The sequence below is a fragment of the Eleutherodactylus coqui genome, chromosome 10 (assembly GCF_035609145.1).
Source record: "Eleutherodactylus coqui strain aEleCoq1 chromosome 10, aEleCoq1.hap1, whole genome shotgun sequence".
NCBI classification, from domain to species: Eukaryota; Metazoa; Chordata; class Amphibia; order Anura; family Eleutherodactylidae; genus Eleutherodactylus; species Eleutherodactylus coqui.
The window spans coordinates 129,253,938-129,269,576 of NC_089846.1; the positions used below are offsets into that span (position 1 = coordinate 129,253,938).

At 46.0% G+C, this 15,639-nt stretch overlaps 1 protein-coding gene across 1 annotated transcript in view; it reads right to left on the minus strand.

Annotated features, from left to right (window-relative positions):
* Positions 1 to 11,384, minus strand: part of FHL1 (four and a half LIM domains 1) — a 72,769-nt gene extending 61,385 nt beyond the window's left edge. Inside the window, exon 1 of the mRNA XM_066581835.1 lies at positions 11,280 to 11,384. The gene's annotated coding sequence lies outside the window, so the exon portion shown is untranslated. The remainder of the gene's footprint in view (positions 1 to 11,279) is intronic.
* Between the last annotated feature and the right edge of the window lie 4,255 nt (positions 11,385 to 15,639).

Genomic DNA, 15,639 nt, shown 5'->3' on the forward strand with positions numbered 1-15,639 from the left:
CCTGGCCCCGCCCGTTCCTCCGGCAGCCATTTTGCCTCACTTGGGAGATTTGTAGCCCCGCCCCTTTCTGCCTCTGGCGGTCATTTTGCTGCATTTGGGAGGCCTATATTCCCCAATGCCACTGTATCCAGTGCTAACATCATGATTGTCTGAAGTAAGGTTTTGTTTGACCAGACTTTGTTACGCTCCAAGATGTGGCCACTTTGGATGTGTGATAAGTTCAGGGAAACAAACCTTTGTGGAGATGCAGCTTGGGACATGGTAGATGACTAAGCTGGTTTATAGTGCATGGAAGATTGGAGTTGATGCATGGGGGGCAGAGGCCGGGAATACATGACAGGGGACGCTCTCTCATGTTCCCAGGGGCTCTGTTTTCCACTGCCCGCTTCTCCAATGGATACTCAGACAGATGATGTTATGGAAGGCTCCTACAGATGGAATAATTTCCCTATAGTCACCCAGCAAACTTTTTCATGCAATTTGGTGAATTAATTTTACTTTTTATGTGAAGAAAGAGGGACTGAATTGCCCAGAGTAGGATGTTAATTCATCCGTATTCTTTAGTTTTTTTTAAGTCTTTTGTATATTCTAGTGTCAGTCTACACTGAAGCTATAATTATATTCCGACAGGAGAGTAAAAGCTAAACGCTGGCCATACCCTGAAATACTATTACACTGGGTGACGTAAAATTTTACTTGTGTTGCGCCCCCTTGTGTTAAAAAATGCTAACTGCGACCTGAAATAAAAAAAAAAAAATAAATTTTTTTTTAAGGAGATTTTTGCTCAGACTTCGCTGCATACAATGTCACCTTGACCTACAAAGTGCTTGTTTTTGTGCCTCTTGGTTTACTAGTTTGAACGCAATGACTCTTTTTCCATTGAGTATTGCGGTTCAAAAGGGGGGAGGCATAGGTGATCTGGGTCATAGATGATCTAGGTGTTGTAGATCAGCTATTGGGTTTGGAAAAAAAATAAATAAATGATTTTGTGCTACAAGATTCCGAGCCATGTGAAATAGAACATCAGAACGATTATTTAGTACTAATTCAGTAAGAAACTGCAGATATGCAAACAGTTATCAGAACCTCTGTTGATAATGCATATGTTGAGCTTTTTGCAGATGGTACCAGGGTGAGGATTGATGACTCCACATCGGATATGCAGTGGTCACACAACAAGATGTCCTAGAAGCAGAAGCTCTGCCTCCGCATGTCACAGTACAATAAGCGGAATGGAAGGCCCTCACTGAGGCGTGTAGAGTGGCGAGAGGTAAGACCGGCAATCCTTTACACTGACTCCTGGTATGCATTTGGCATAGCTCATGATTACGGCCCAATATGGAAGGCCAGACAGTTTTTTACCTTAGCAGGACAACCAATTGAGAATGGTGCAACGGTACAGAGTCGCATGGAGGCCCTACTTCTACCTGACAAAGTTGAGAGTTCGCACCGATTCCTACACTGGAGAGGCGAGAGACGACACCCTCGCTGACAGCGCAGCAAAGGCAGCGGCCCTCAAGCCGTGGAAGAAAGAAGAAAGATACTGACAGCATGAGTCAGTGTTAAAAAAAAACTTTGGACATTGACAAAAATTTGGACTTTGATATGCTAAAGACTTTTACAGTTACCAGCCAGCAAGGAAGGAAAGAATAAATGGACTAATATGGGAGCAGCAGAAACAGGACAGCGTGTGGTGAACAGTCAACAGCACTTGCCCACCACAGTTCCTGTATCCCATGATGGCCCAGCTGATGGACGCAAAGACCCACCTAGTAAAGCAGTAATGACGACGACGCTTGAAAGAGGTTGGGCGACTTCTAGGTTCTCTGTAGCTGCTGCATCATTTGTCCGGTTTAGCATGATCTATGCCATGGGTAAGTCAGGGCAGAAGTAAATTTGCCACACCACACTTGCCGGGACCACTCTACCCATTTCAGGGATTGCAAATTGACTACGTTCAGCTCCCACTTGTTGGGAAGTATGAATACGTGCTTGTTGTTGTTGATGTCTTTGCAGGTTGGAGGCCGACCCTGTTACCAAGGTAAACAAGTAGGTAACCGCAAAGAAGCTCATGAACGAGGTAAACTGTGAATATGGGGTACCAGAGGTGATTCAGAGTCAGACAGAGGTATAAACTTCGCAGGTGAATGTAACATGTCATGTCTGCTCTGGGTGTATCCCAGGCCTTTTACATACTGTACCACCTTTAGTGTAGTGGAAAGGTGGAGAGACGTAGTGGCACGCTAAAAGTAAGATACTTAAAAATGACGCCACTTTGGAAAGACTGTCATCCAATAGCCTTATACAGTGTTAGATATGAACCCAGGGGGGATTATACATTATCTCCCTACGAGATTGTTTGGGCTAGCCCCAAGACTAGGTCGTTACTATCCTCAGTAGTTACAATTACAATCTGATGTGTTGACTGAGTATGTGATTTCCGTTGTTAAAGAACTAACCAAAGCCTATGCACAGGTGTTCTCTTCCAGACTCAGAGGCAGACACTGGGACACATATCTTGCAGCCTGGGGATTGGGTGTGCATCAAGAAGTTCCCCAGGAAGCACCCTCCTGAGCCCCGATTTGATGGCCCCTACCAGGTGCTTCTGACTACTGCCACAGCTGTGAAACTAGCCGAAAGACTTACATGGATCAACGCTTCATACTGTAAGAAAGCTTCAGATCCGGGAGACCAGTCTTAGTTGTGCCAAAGACGTTACTCTGGTTAGGGCTAGTGAGAGAGGAAGGTAGCAACTGGAATCCTTAGTCGGAAGAATATGGGGGTATGGTTACCTTCTAGTATAACTCGTCCAATGCTCAAGTAGCCGCATATTCCTTCGACTATTGTACTGTGGTCCCGTGTCTAGGCGCAAGATCCCACCGCAGGCCAGATTTAGCTCAGTCCAGCTGGTTATATGACTTATATACCCGGGGAATACAATATGCTTGCGCCACTGATAACGTCTGGGGAGAAGACTGCCGTTATTGGGGATTAGTGGGATGGAACACAGAAATAGACTAGTCCTATAAACCGCGAAGTGCCTTAAATAAGAAAGGGAGGAGCGGGAAATCCCTAATTAGTCGTATAACCCTCCTTGAGAATAATAAGGACAGCAGGTATTGGAAGGCTGAACTTAGTATGTTGCTTGGTTTTAATGCGGTTTTACATTAACCATGGGAGATCCAAGCCCGGGGGACGGGGAGACTTATAGTCTGGGGACATACCGGTACGGGAGGACAGATCCCTTAGGGAAGTTTAAAATAAGGGATATGGTAGATGCAGCCGAATGGAAGCCTTCACTTAGTCCTGTGCCCATAATTAACCCCCTCCGCCGTAAGATAAAGACCTTGACGAACATGATGATCATAGCCGACCCTACCTTTTGAGGACACCTTGACAGTAGCGACTGGCTACTCTGACCAGAATCTCTGGTTGGAGTTGATGAGGTACAATGCTAACAGGAGCAACAAGTCTAACTGTTGCGTGTGCGGTAGTGCCCGACTACACTCGGGGATGGTCCCCCTAAATCTCCCTGTAGATGCTGAAGAGTGGTTTATTAGTCTCTTCACGAACATTTCCGCTAATTTCACTGTCCGTGAGAAATGAAAGAAGGAATACTCTATAACTACTTAAGTGTTTGCACCGGAGAGAGTATTACTGACTACCCTGGAAACTACACCTGCCAGGCAAATAGGCAGGGTAGAGGGAGATTTTTGGGGAACTCACCAACGGGTATTGCTCCTCCTACAGTATGATAGGAGGGGAATAGATGCAGAATCAGGTCCAGTCCTTAGGAGACGTTTACTGGCTTTGTGGAGACATGAGGTAGAGGACCCGCCTGGAGGGTAATTGGACAGGGGAGTGTGCCTTAGTAAAGCCCTTATGCTCCTCCACATCCTGTCAGACACCAACGTTTCCCTTGTTTGAAAAAGATGAAGAGCCAGTTCCGATAATGCCAACCACATGCGCTACCAAAGAAAAAGGAGAAATGTACTAGTACTGTGCCTGCCCCGATCTCCTAAGATGGATTGTCAGTGGAATTCCCATTTGCCTAGGGATAGTGCAGAAGACCTTAGGTTCCGGCGAGGGCACACCCTGTGGGGTGTTAACTTGTACAGATAGAGGGTATGGATGCCCGGAAATGAGCCCAGGGAATCCATGGCCTCCCTCTGAGGTGAGGTAGGGATCCCCCCCTCCTAGGAGTAGGGACTTACGGGCAGTGGGAAAACCCTGACGCAAGGGTGAGGCGACTTGGACGTGTTCACCATTAGGACTATCTCCAGGAGGGACACTGGTGTGGGTGAAGATTAGGGAGTCCCACGCCGTGCGTACCTGTGTACGCTACTAGTATTGTAACATTATGCTAGAGCGAGAAGAGAGACCCCTGGTGGTAGTTTTGATCTACACGTGTACATTGACGTCATGGGATAGCCAAGGGGGGTACCTGACAAGTTTTAAAAATTAGAGACCAAGTTAAAACTAGATTCGAGTCCACTTTCCTGATCATTAGGGTAAATAAATGTTGACTGGATTAATTATGTTTATTATAATTAGCAGTGGTTTATAAATTATACTAGAGACGCCTTATAGGGACTAGTCGACCAATAGGACCTACCTCGACTATGACTTTTTTAAAAATAGAATGGCCTTAGAGACGACTTTAGCTAAAAAGGGGAGTGTCTGAAAGATGATAGGGGAGACTTGTCATACCTACATCCTAGACGACACGTGACCCGCGGGTAAAGACGCAGTTGCCATTAAGAAGCTGACCGCACTAACTAAAAAGAGCTAACTTTTGGGACCAGCACTCGCCATGGATGAGCGGGTGGTAAAGGATCCTGGCACAGACGGGCGTCGCTGTTGTATGTGAACTGATGGTTATCTTTTCTGTTCTAGTCTGCTGTGTTATCCCCTGTGTCAGAGAGACCTGTGAAACTGATGCTGGAAAAGCCGCTCCCACCATGAGTTTGCTGGATGCATCCCCAGAAGGAGTGGACAAGTCCTACACCCCCTTGAAGACCCTAAAACGAACCTTCAACGCGCTCCAGTTATAGGCTCATGCGCAGAAGACTGTGAAAATTAGATAAAGAATTAGAGGATAGACATTTTAAGGGGGGATTGTGATAGACATGATGATTATTTATAAAATGTCTATCGCTTTGTATAACCCAAATGTATTATGCTATTGTAATGACTTCAGCCTAATGTGGAACTCTGCTGCATAAGGAAAGAGTTAAATCACAGTGTTATATGTTATTGCTTGAGTGTTTTCCCAGTCCTCCCCATCCCCCACACACAGAATCTTCTTGAACAAAGGGATATCTACTTTCACTTTCAGATTTGGACACATGTTAAAGACAAAGGCTTCTACTTGAGAGAGGTGGGGAGAAGGGGAGGCGGGGGATTCTATATGATCCGACAAATGAGAATCCTATATGTTACTGATGTAACCTGTTGCACGCCCATTGTGTGTCTGTACAATAAAAGGCCCTGTCTGGCTGTTTCTGGGCAGAGAGCCATTTTGGATATGAGGCTGATAGCTTGTGTCTAATTTGCTCCACGATGATGTGTGCACACGATACAATTAGGAAAGCGACAAAATACCCCAAAAGCCTGCTGGAGAAAATCATAATCCAGTTCACCAGACCTGCTTACTGTTCAGTACAAATGGTTTTATGATGTGACACCACTATTTAGCCAAATGTATTAACTCATTAAATATAAAGTCCCCTGGTGCGAACACCGAGTCAGGACCGACTCCTAGGGCACATCATGATGTCTTCTTGGCAGACTGTTTTTGCGGGGTGGTTTGCCATTGCATCTTCTACCCCAAGTAAGCTGGGTACTCATTTTAACGACCTTGGAAGGCTGAGTCAACCTTGAACCAAGCGGGGATTGAACCGACAACCTTCAGGTCGTGAGTGAGAGCTTAGCACTCTGCACCACACAAGGCTATATAGAGGCTATATACATATATCTTAAAGTCTACAGATACATAAATCCGTCACCGGGGGAGTCCCTTTAGATTAATACGTCTGTGAGGTCAAGCACAGGTGGAAAGTTTTACTGAGATTTTACAGTATTGTTTTAAATAAAAAACATGGCAGATAGAAAAATGCTGAAAGCTGGTGGCAAAAAGCAGCAGATGAGCCGCATCCATCTAACCCTCATTTAGACGGCCGTATTGAGAGTTGTGCCGAAAAACTCTTGGCACAACTTGCACTGGACAGCACATGGACACCCACCCACCCGTGTGCTGTCCAGTCTCCACAGACCATGCATGTGCTGGTCTCCACCACTTATACGGGCCAGAGTAGGACATGAAGCTATTTTTTTGCGCGGTGCCGCCAGGGTTATAAAGCAGCACTCGCTGTTTGCAGACCTGCCTGTTCCAAGGAAGCGCGTCATTTCTATATACTACTACAAATAACGTATATCAGATAGCAGCATGTGAATCATAGTTTGAGCGCCCCACCTAGTTCTACGCAGGAACACAATTGTAACGGGAACACCCCTAACAATGCAAACAAACAGAGGCTTTGTCCCTATAGTGATCCTGTTCACAAGAGGTTGTCAGGCCAATCCTACTGCTGCGGAGCGGATCTTACAATAGTGATCTTAGAAGGGGCTCTCCTCACATCGGCGGTAAGGCTTTTCAGGCTTTCTGTCTTTCTGTTCTGTTTTTAGAGCAGAGAAACAGAATTCAAATGGATTTATTAAACAATTTTGTTTTTTCCTTATTGATTTCAATGGATTTTGAAGAAAAAAAAAATAAGACAACTTTCAGTTTGCTTCCGCTCTGATAGGTGTCCAATTTTTGAACGGAACAAACAGCGCTGTAGCCGTAGCCAACATTCGTGCGCTCTCATCCCCGTACTGGTGTTGGCTCTGCTGCTGCAGTTTGTATTGGTCTTCAATCCTCGCTGTATTCTTGCTTAGTTTATAGTTCTTCAGGGCAGAATTTTCAGTCTTACCATTTGTGTCCATTGCGCTAGAATATTCTACAGAGGAGCGTTTTAATTAGAGATGATCGAGCATTGCCCTTAGCGAGCACCTGCCCGCTCGGAAGAAAAGGATCGGCTGCCGGTGCGGGTGAGAGGTGAGTTGCGGCAGTGAGCAGGGGGGAGCGGGGAGGAGAGAGGGAGAGAGAGATCTCCCCTCCGTTCCTCCCCTGCCGCTCCCCGCCCGCGGGCGGCAGCCGAATCTTTTCTTCCGTGCGGGCAGGTACTCGCTAAGGGCAATGCTTGCTCATCTCTAGTTTTAATATATAACAATTGTCATTCCTTGTGATTATTTAGAGGTTCTCATTAACATTTATTAATGTCATTATGAGGGTTTGACTTCTTTGGTCCGAAGATGTAATGGATCGAGGTCTGTGACATCAGACCAAGCTGAACAAATATGAAGTCGCTGAGACGTTTGCTGCTGGCACCAGTTCTCTATTCACGTCTAAGACTATATTCACATGGATAATTTACAAGTCCGACATGCTGGACCCCACGTATTTGCATTACCATTCTCATTCGAGAAACGGACAAGAATAGGACATGTCAACTAGAAATGAGCGAGCGTACTCGTTAAGGCAAATTACTCCAGCGAGTATCGGCATGTTCGAGTACATGCCTGCTCGTCCGAAAAGATTCGGGGACGGTGGGGTGAGCGGGGGGGGGGGGGGAGATCTCCAGATGGGCCTGAAATGGCTTAGGTGTATGAGCAACAAAAACTGGTATTATGGCGCAACCTTCCGAATCAGAAAATAGGAGAACAAAGGAGTGTAACTAACTTATCTCTTCTATGTTTAACAGCCAGCAATAAAAGAGAAGTTGGATTACACTACTTCGTCTTTGGAAGGTTGTGCCATTATACCAGTCACTGGGTGTAGATGACCCTTAAAACCTGAAGTATATTGTCCTCCCATCCGATCCCTACATTGGAGGAGTCACGTATTGATCTCACGTTACTGTAGCGCAAAATCATACGCCAGAGTAGCGATAGATCACCGCACATCGCTAACCCTCCTACTCCGAAGAATCATTTTCAGGGGGACTTCAGGCTTTTGCTCATTTGCGGACCTCACCTACAAGTCCGCACCCCCATAATGGCAGCCAAGGTCTTCCATGAAGAACCTGAGGGCTCCTATCAGGAATAGCGGGAACCGTATAAGCCAACAGTGCCAACAACTTCCACCCTGCACACTAATATATATATATATATATATTTCATAGGAAGAGACCGCTTTAGTGCTCATATTATTATTCCACTGGGACGCAGCAGAATCTGCAGTCCTGCAAAAAATGAAGCACCAAATTCCACAAATCTAACTTGCAGATTTTGATGCTGAATTGACAATGGCTTAAATCTGCCTGGAATTCCTCATCGAGCCGTGCTGATTGGGTGCGGACGTCTGCAGAAGAAAAGAAAAAAAATCACGCTGCACGTGTCCGTGATCGCATCATTCGTGGACATGCACAGTGCCATATGCAGCCCATCCACGGTCCCTGCTGGCAGAGCGTACGGGCTGTAATGTGTACAGCGCTGCAGGAGACTCGAAGTCTTCTTCACATACTTGTGAACGAGCCCTAAGGCTGCATTCACTGATAGTTGCTGGGCTGAAGATGGAAGACCGGGTGCAGCGTGGCAATTAAAAAACTTGCAAGCATTAGTGGCATCCACTAAGCCAGGTGTAATAGCACCCTAAGGGCTCCGGCACACTTGTGTTTTTCTTGCGTGTTTTTTTTAACGCGATTGTCAATGGGATTTTCTAATGTTAAAAACTAGAGATGAGCGAGCGTACTCGGATAAGCACTACTCGCTCGAGTAATTTGCTTCATCCGAGTATCGCTGTGCTCGGGTCTAAAGATTTGGGTGCCGCTGCGGCTGACAGGTGAGTCGCAGCGGGGAGCAGGGGAGAGCGGGCGGGAGAGAGGGAGAGAAAGATCTCCCCTCCGTTCCTCCCCGCTCTCCCCTGCAGCTCCCCGCTCCGTGCCGGCACCCGAATCTTCAGGGACGAGCACAGCGATACTCGGATAAAGCAAATTACTCGAGCGACTAGTGCTTATCCGAGTACGCTCGCTCATCTCTATTAAAAACGCATCCCAGAAAATTTGCAAAGCACCAACTTGCTTTGCAAATTTTAGCATTAGAAAGTCCATTGACAATCGCGTGAAAAAAAACGCAGCGACATCACGTGAAAAAAAAAAAAACACAAAAAAAACGCAAGTGTGCAGGAGCCCTAAGAATAGCGTCACATGGGCCTATTTGCACATGCAAAATTTGCGCGTACAATACACTGAGAATAGAACCCGTTGATTTCAATGGGTGCGTTCACCTGCGCTTATTTGGCTGCACAATTCCGTCATGCCAAAGAAAAAACGCATCGTGCTCTATTTTCTTTTCTGCTGCGCACGCAAGTCGACAAAGCCTGATGCACAAATGCGCACACACATACGCATATACGACCCAAGGCTGTGTTCACACATGGCATTTTTGTTGCAGTTTTCAAAAACGCATTAAAAAAACAAAAACACATGTGGGTCTTATTAAAAAAGCATGTTTTTTTAGTGCGTCTTTTAATGGTTTTTGAGAAAGGCAAGAAATAAACGCTGCTTGTGAATACAGACCGGCCTCACACGAACGTATTTGAAATGCGTAGTACGGGTGCATAATACACGGTGAGCGGAGTCAATGAAAGTACATTGATTTTCGTTGTTCCTTTCACACTTGCATATACTCATTGTGCGCATTACACACGTACAGCCCTACTGTTTTCTATGGGTGCGTTTAAAACACAATTACATTGCGTATGTACGGCGTTTTTTACGCATGCTGCTAGGAGACATGAGAAGAAAAAAAAAAAGAAACCAAGAAGCCAGTGCAGGATAGCGTGCGCAAAATACACTGTTCATGCTCAAGCATGCGCATGCAAAAACGAAGATACGGAGTTCCCTATGCCGGTAAAACGCTGTGATTTTTACGGAGCGTATTGCCGCACGGTCGTGTGAGCCTGACTTAATACCAATTTCCTAACTAAAGTGTTATTAATAAGATTAGAGTTTTTGTTTTATCCAGTTGAGAAATCTCTGCAACGCTCTGCGAGCGGAACAGACTGGACTACAAACTGATACATTGTAGCAAACTGCCAGAAGACCTTGTGCAGCAGCTGCTGATTGCATTGGCTCACATAGCATTATCTAGGCTGGATACAACTGCATGCGCTTCTCAGGTGAGAATAGAACGAGGCATCTCCTGGTCGGCTGCCAATGAGGAGGCGCATTTACTGACAGCAAACTAATGTCCGTAAATACGGCGCAGAATTGTAATCAGTCAGGAGGACACCAGACCCGTCCGCAGGTATATAAGGTCATATGCAGATTAATGCACAGGCACTACTTCACAAACCAAATAGTCCAAAAAAGTATCTAAAAGTGACTGTTAAAAGTGTCAGAAGAGTCCGTTGTGGACGTGTCACGTGTTTTCAGATCGGAGAGCAGCGAGCGTTTCAGGCCGCTCATCCTTCCGTTTAAACGTAAGTTCCCCTTTAAATAAACAACATTATGGAAAGGGCTTTTACAGACAGGTGGGCTTGTATTGTATTGACCCCCATAGTAATTGCACTAATCAGTCATATTTTCTCAGAGGGTAGTGAGCTGACATTGGCAGGTATGATGATGATAATGACCACCGCGCCAATCTATGAACCTGAGAAGTTCAAACTCATTCACAAGACACCGACATCAGTTCTGGCTTGTCATTATCAACTAGTCAACAAAGTTTCTGCCCAATTACCAATACTTTGATAATTTGGGCAAATTGATTTTATGAGATTGACGTTTGCTGAATTCTGAAGAAGAGGCTGTCGGACGCCCGCAGCGCAGTCTGTAAACTGTTGAATATGTGAGTTTACTAAATAATTCAATCTATAAATAAGCAAATTTAACAAAACATTTCAGTCATCTCTAAAAACAACTGGAAATCTAAGTGAAACATCCAGCAATCACTTTGAAATGCACAAGAGTGTAGCGCTGCTCTGAAGTACAGGTGGAAGGTTAACGATTCACCTACTTAGGACTTTCTCTGACGCAGAGGAGTCTTTTAGTTTTTCTATATTTGCTCACAATTAGTTTGAGGTCACATGAAAGCCAAATCCGTCAAAGAATGCAAAAATAACACGATGGGCGACCTGTGCCAGAGGGCAAGGCAATCCCTGGACACTTCAAGGGTTAAAAGTTTTTGCAAAGTGCTTAATGCAATCCAGCAAAAGTGTAAAGAGACAAACTTACTGTGTGCAGCCGCTCCACGGAGAGAGATGAAGTGAGTGACAGGCAGACTGCTGCCTGACTGCTTGACAGAGTCAATTACATCACCGCCCCCTGCTGGAAAGTGAGGGTACTGTAACAACAGCGACATACTTCCCTTGCCCCAATGGGAAGGCTCAGGGTGGAAAGTCTGGTTACAAATGGAAAAATGGAGATTTATTATATAATCAAAGGAAAATGTCACTTTGTTAGTAAAATACGTATCTGCCGCGTTGACCCGGCTGATAGCGAGCTGCATCAAAGATTCTCGCGCGCAACCCTGTCCGTTTGCTGTGCGATATGCAAGACGCAACACATTGTGAGTCCTATTCTCACACGTGAATCGCGCAAAAATAGGACCTGCTTCAGTTTTTCCATCTCGCACTATCGATGCAAGAAGAAAAACGGCCATGTATTAACTTCTTGGAAACAATGGGTCCATATATCGCGCAAATGTACAGAGCTCGCACGATTTTCTTGGGCATGTAAATATGGCATTAGGCTAGTTTCACACGGGCGATCGCGATATGGGTGCCGGAAAATCGCGTTTTGTTCAGGCGATTTTGGAGCGTCAGCTATGGTAAAAAAAAAATCGCTCATCGCATCGCCATTGCCCGTGATTTTATTGCGCAAAAGTCAATGGCAGTTTCTGGTGTTAAAAATGCATTGCACGAAAATCGCAAGTTTGTGCGTTGCAATGCGATAAAAAGGAGGCCTCAAAGGGAAACGTGGGCAAAAGTAAAAAAAAAAAATCGCGACACCATTGAAAATCATTGGTTTCATAATTCTGCGTTTTCACTCACTCTTGCATTGTGCAAAAATCGCGCGATTTTAACACCCGTGTGAAAACGGCCAGATGGTGCTTTCACGCTGGCAGACTTAGAATGCAAGATGTACCGCAACACTTGTTAAATCCGCACCGAAATCTGCAGGACTTAGTGATTAGAGATGAGCGAGTATACTCGCTAAGGCACATTACTCGAGCGAGTAGTGCCTTAGCCAAGTATCTCCACGCTCGTCTCTAAAGATTTGGGGGCCAGCGTGGGTGACAGGTGAGTTGCGGCGGGGAGTGGGGGGAGAGAGGAAGAGAGAGAGATCTCCCCTCCGTTCCTCCCCGCCCCCCGCTGGCCCCCGAATCTTTAGAGACGAGTGGGGAGATACTCGGCTAAGGCACTACTCGATCGAGGAATGTGCCTTAGCGAGTATACTCGCTCATCTCTATTAGTGATCCTTTTTCCAAAACCCTCCTCATTCTCCTAAGGCCCTAATTACACGGCCGATAGTGAGCTGCATTGCGCAGAGCATGGAAAGCGCATCCATGTGCGGTGCAGGACAACGCAAATTTGTATGTACTATTCTCGTGTAAGACTCACATGGAAATAGGACATTGCTGCGAGAGTACCCGCGACATCGTCTAGGGACGGTTTGGGAAAAACAAAGATTAAGAAAAAACCCTACACTATGCATGTCCGACGGTCATCTGCCATACAGGAGAAAATAGGTTGCCGGCTGCGGTCATAGCCAGATTCCGCTGCGGGCTCCCGCATGCGAAATTGAGCCAGTCGTGTGCAGCCGGCCTTACACGGTATCGTTTTTATGAACCTGACTATACTACATAAAGCGTATAGCAATATTTCACACTGTGTATCAGATAAGTACAATGTTTGTGGCATACAATACTCACAAGGCAAATGGAATTCCAACACAGTCCAATAAAACAGTAAGTTGCAGCTTAACCCAATACTCTCCATGCCCTGCTGAAAACCTGATGCCATTGGCAGAAACTCTAGCGCTAGTGTCCGCAAATTTTTTGTTTCAATATCCATTAAAAAAAACACATTCTCTTCTAAGTATACAAGCTTCCTCTCAATGGCACCTACCTCTAGGAATAATATTCGTCTTAGGATACTAACAGCAGGCCTGCTAGTCCCTAATAAGTCCCTGTGAGTGTGCACATCATTCGGCTTTTAATGAGGCTGACCTCACTTACAACCAGATGCTGCAGAAAGCCTCCATGTCCTCTGGTGGGGCTTGACCCGTGGTATCCATAGCAAAGATTTAAACTCTCTCTTTCTCTCCACAGTACTAGCACGCTCTGTTATGGTCCTTAGGCAGTTGCAGGCAATGTTTAGTAGTACAAAGTGAGGTCTGAGTGTCCCTTTAGCAGCTTTCCTTAGCAGCACCTGTTGCTCGGACTGCCCCCCTGCAGGGTATAATTCTCAGCCTTTCATTATATTACACAGCGCCCCTGAACCCAAACAGTCCCCACGGCATCTCCTCACGGTGCAGCATAATTTTGCCCTTTTTATATAGCTCTGGAACCTTCAGGCCTTTTCTCTGAAGGTAGAGGCAGGCTCAATCCTCCTCACGCAATTCCAATAGTTCCCTATTAGGCACCATCTTCACATGAATATACAGTCAGCTGTATTGGTCCACCATTGCATACTTCTTGGGCATATGTTCAGATCTACTATCATAGGACGTTACAAAAACTTGTAAAATATGCTTGATTTTTCTTTTATTGAGTCACTGTAGGAGATGTGCTATAAAGTATAATCACCTGCACTGTGATCAGTATATAGGGATACAAACAAGACCTGCTCACTGTCCTTTTACACTCTTGTTAAGTACTCTCAGAAGAACGTCCTGCTCCTCGGGATTTAATGAGATTCTGCTGCTGCTGTTTTGGATTAAAATACTCAACAAAAGTAGAATTCCCATTTATTTCCTGCTCTTGTTTATACAAAGCGGAAGCGAGCTCCATAATGTATTGAACAATATTTGATAAACGAGACTCGGCCTGACAAAAGTACATTCCATGTGAAGAATAAGACTGTGTACGCACAGGAGATGACCGGAGCCCCAGTGGAAATGGAGTCTGAGGTATTTGGCTGCTACTATTTTTCCAAATTCTATTAGGCTAATGTACATTTTAATTCTGACTTGCTCCACTGGGTATACATCAGATGCAGTAGAGGTGCACTGAGCCACAGAGGAAACCATGCATGAATGTCTTAGGGGGCTCATAATCGCAACAGGTGATCCTTGGTAGGTCATGCAGGTACTGTTGCATCTTGTCTCCACCAGCAGCTAGGGGCGGATCGGCCTTAGTTGGAGGTAACGCCCCTGTCACACCCTTAGCTGCCGATTGTCTCCTGGGCTCTGCTGTCCCCTGTCCGCGTATTTTTATATTCCACACCACCTCTGCTCGATTCGCAACCTGATTGGTTGTTTTGCTTGGGTGATTAACAGTGATTGGTTATTTTGGTTGGGTTATTAACAGTGATTGGTTGTTTGGGTTGGGTGATTAACAGTGATTGGTTGTTTGGGTTGGGTCAAGCAGAGGTGGTGTGGAATATAAAAATATGCCCCCCCCCCCCCCGTCCCCACTGTTAATTGCCGGCCATCCATCCAGCGGTGGCTGGCAGGGAGGAGATTGACAGCAGAGTCGGGAGCACAGAACGGAGGCCGCTGCAGACACATGCCAGTGGAGATGGGAGGTGCTGCTGTGCTGAGGATCAGACTGTAAGCCAGACTCTAACAGCTGTAAGCCGCTTGGGCACTGCGGTCCGCCACTTTACCGGGCACCTGAGACCAGGAGCGCAGTGAACCCTAACCCATGGCGCTCCTGCGCTGACAGCTCCCCCAGTCCTCCCGTGTCAGCTGTAATGTGTACTGCCATCACTGAGGACGGCCACGCTGCTACCTTGCCGGCCCTGATGTCTGTGTCTCTGTCCCCGTCCCGCAGTGGCTGTCATCCACTTTCTTCACCCTCTGTCCCGCGTTTACCCTGCCGCCCCACTGTCTCAATTTCCGTCCCCCACCGGCTGTCAGATCTCCCCGCTTTTTTCACCCTCCATTCAGGTAGCCAATCGGCACATGTGGGCATTGACTATAACTCCACCCCCACAATCCCAGGTTTCTACCCATAGTTCCGGTGGAGATAAAATACAACAGTACCGGTTTTGCCTGTAATTGCCACTTGAAACAATGGCAAGTCCAGTGCAGCCTAGCAATTAGAATTAATACACATGTGGTTACCGTGGATTGGCCACATAGTAGTTGAGTACCCTTAAAGGGAACCTATTACCATTTTTACACCTATTAAACCCTTTATACCATTTAATAGGTGACAAAATGTGCACTTACATAGTTAGTTTGCAAACCATGCAGTTCTTTTCATACCTGTAAAATCAAGTGTCTTCACGCTACATGCAAAGGGTGGGTGATTCATTCCAATGGGCATGCCGGACCTTCTCGAGTGTTCTGCGTGCCTCCCCAAACACCACCTCACTTTTGTGCACGTCATCGCCATCAAAGTCTAACTTTCACGCAAGTTCCACGA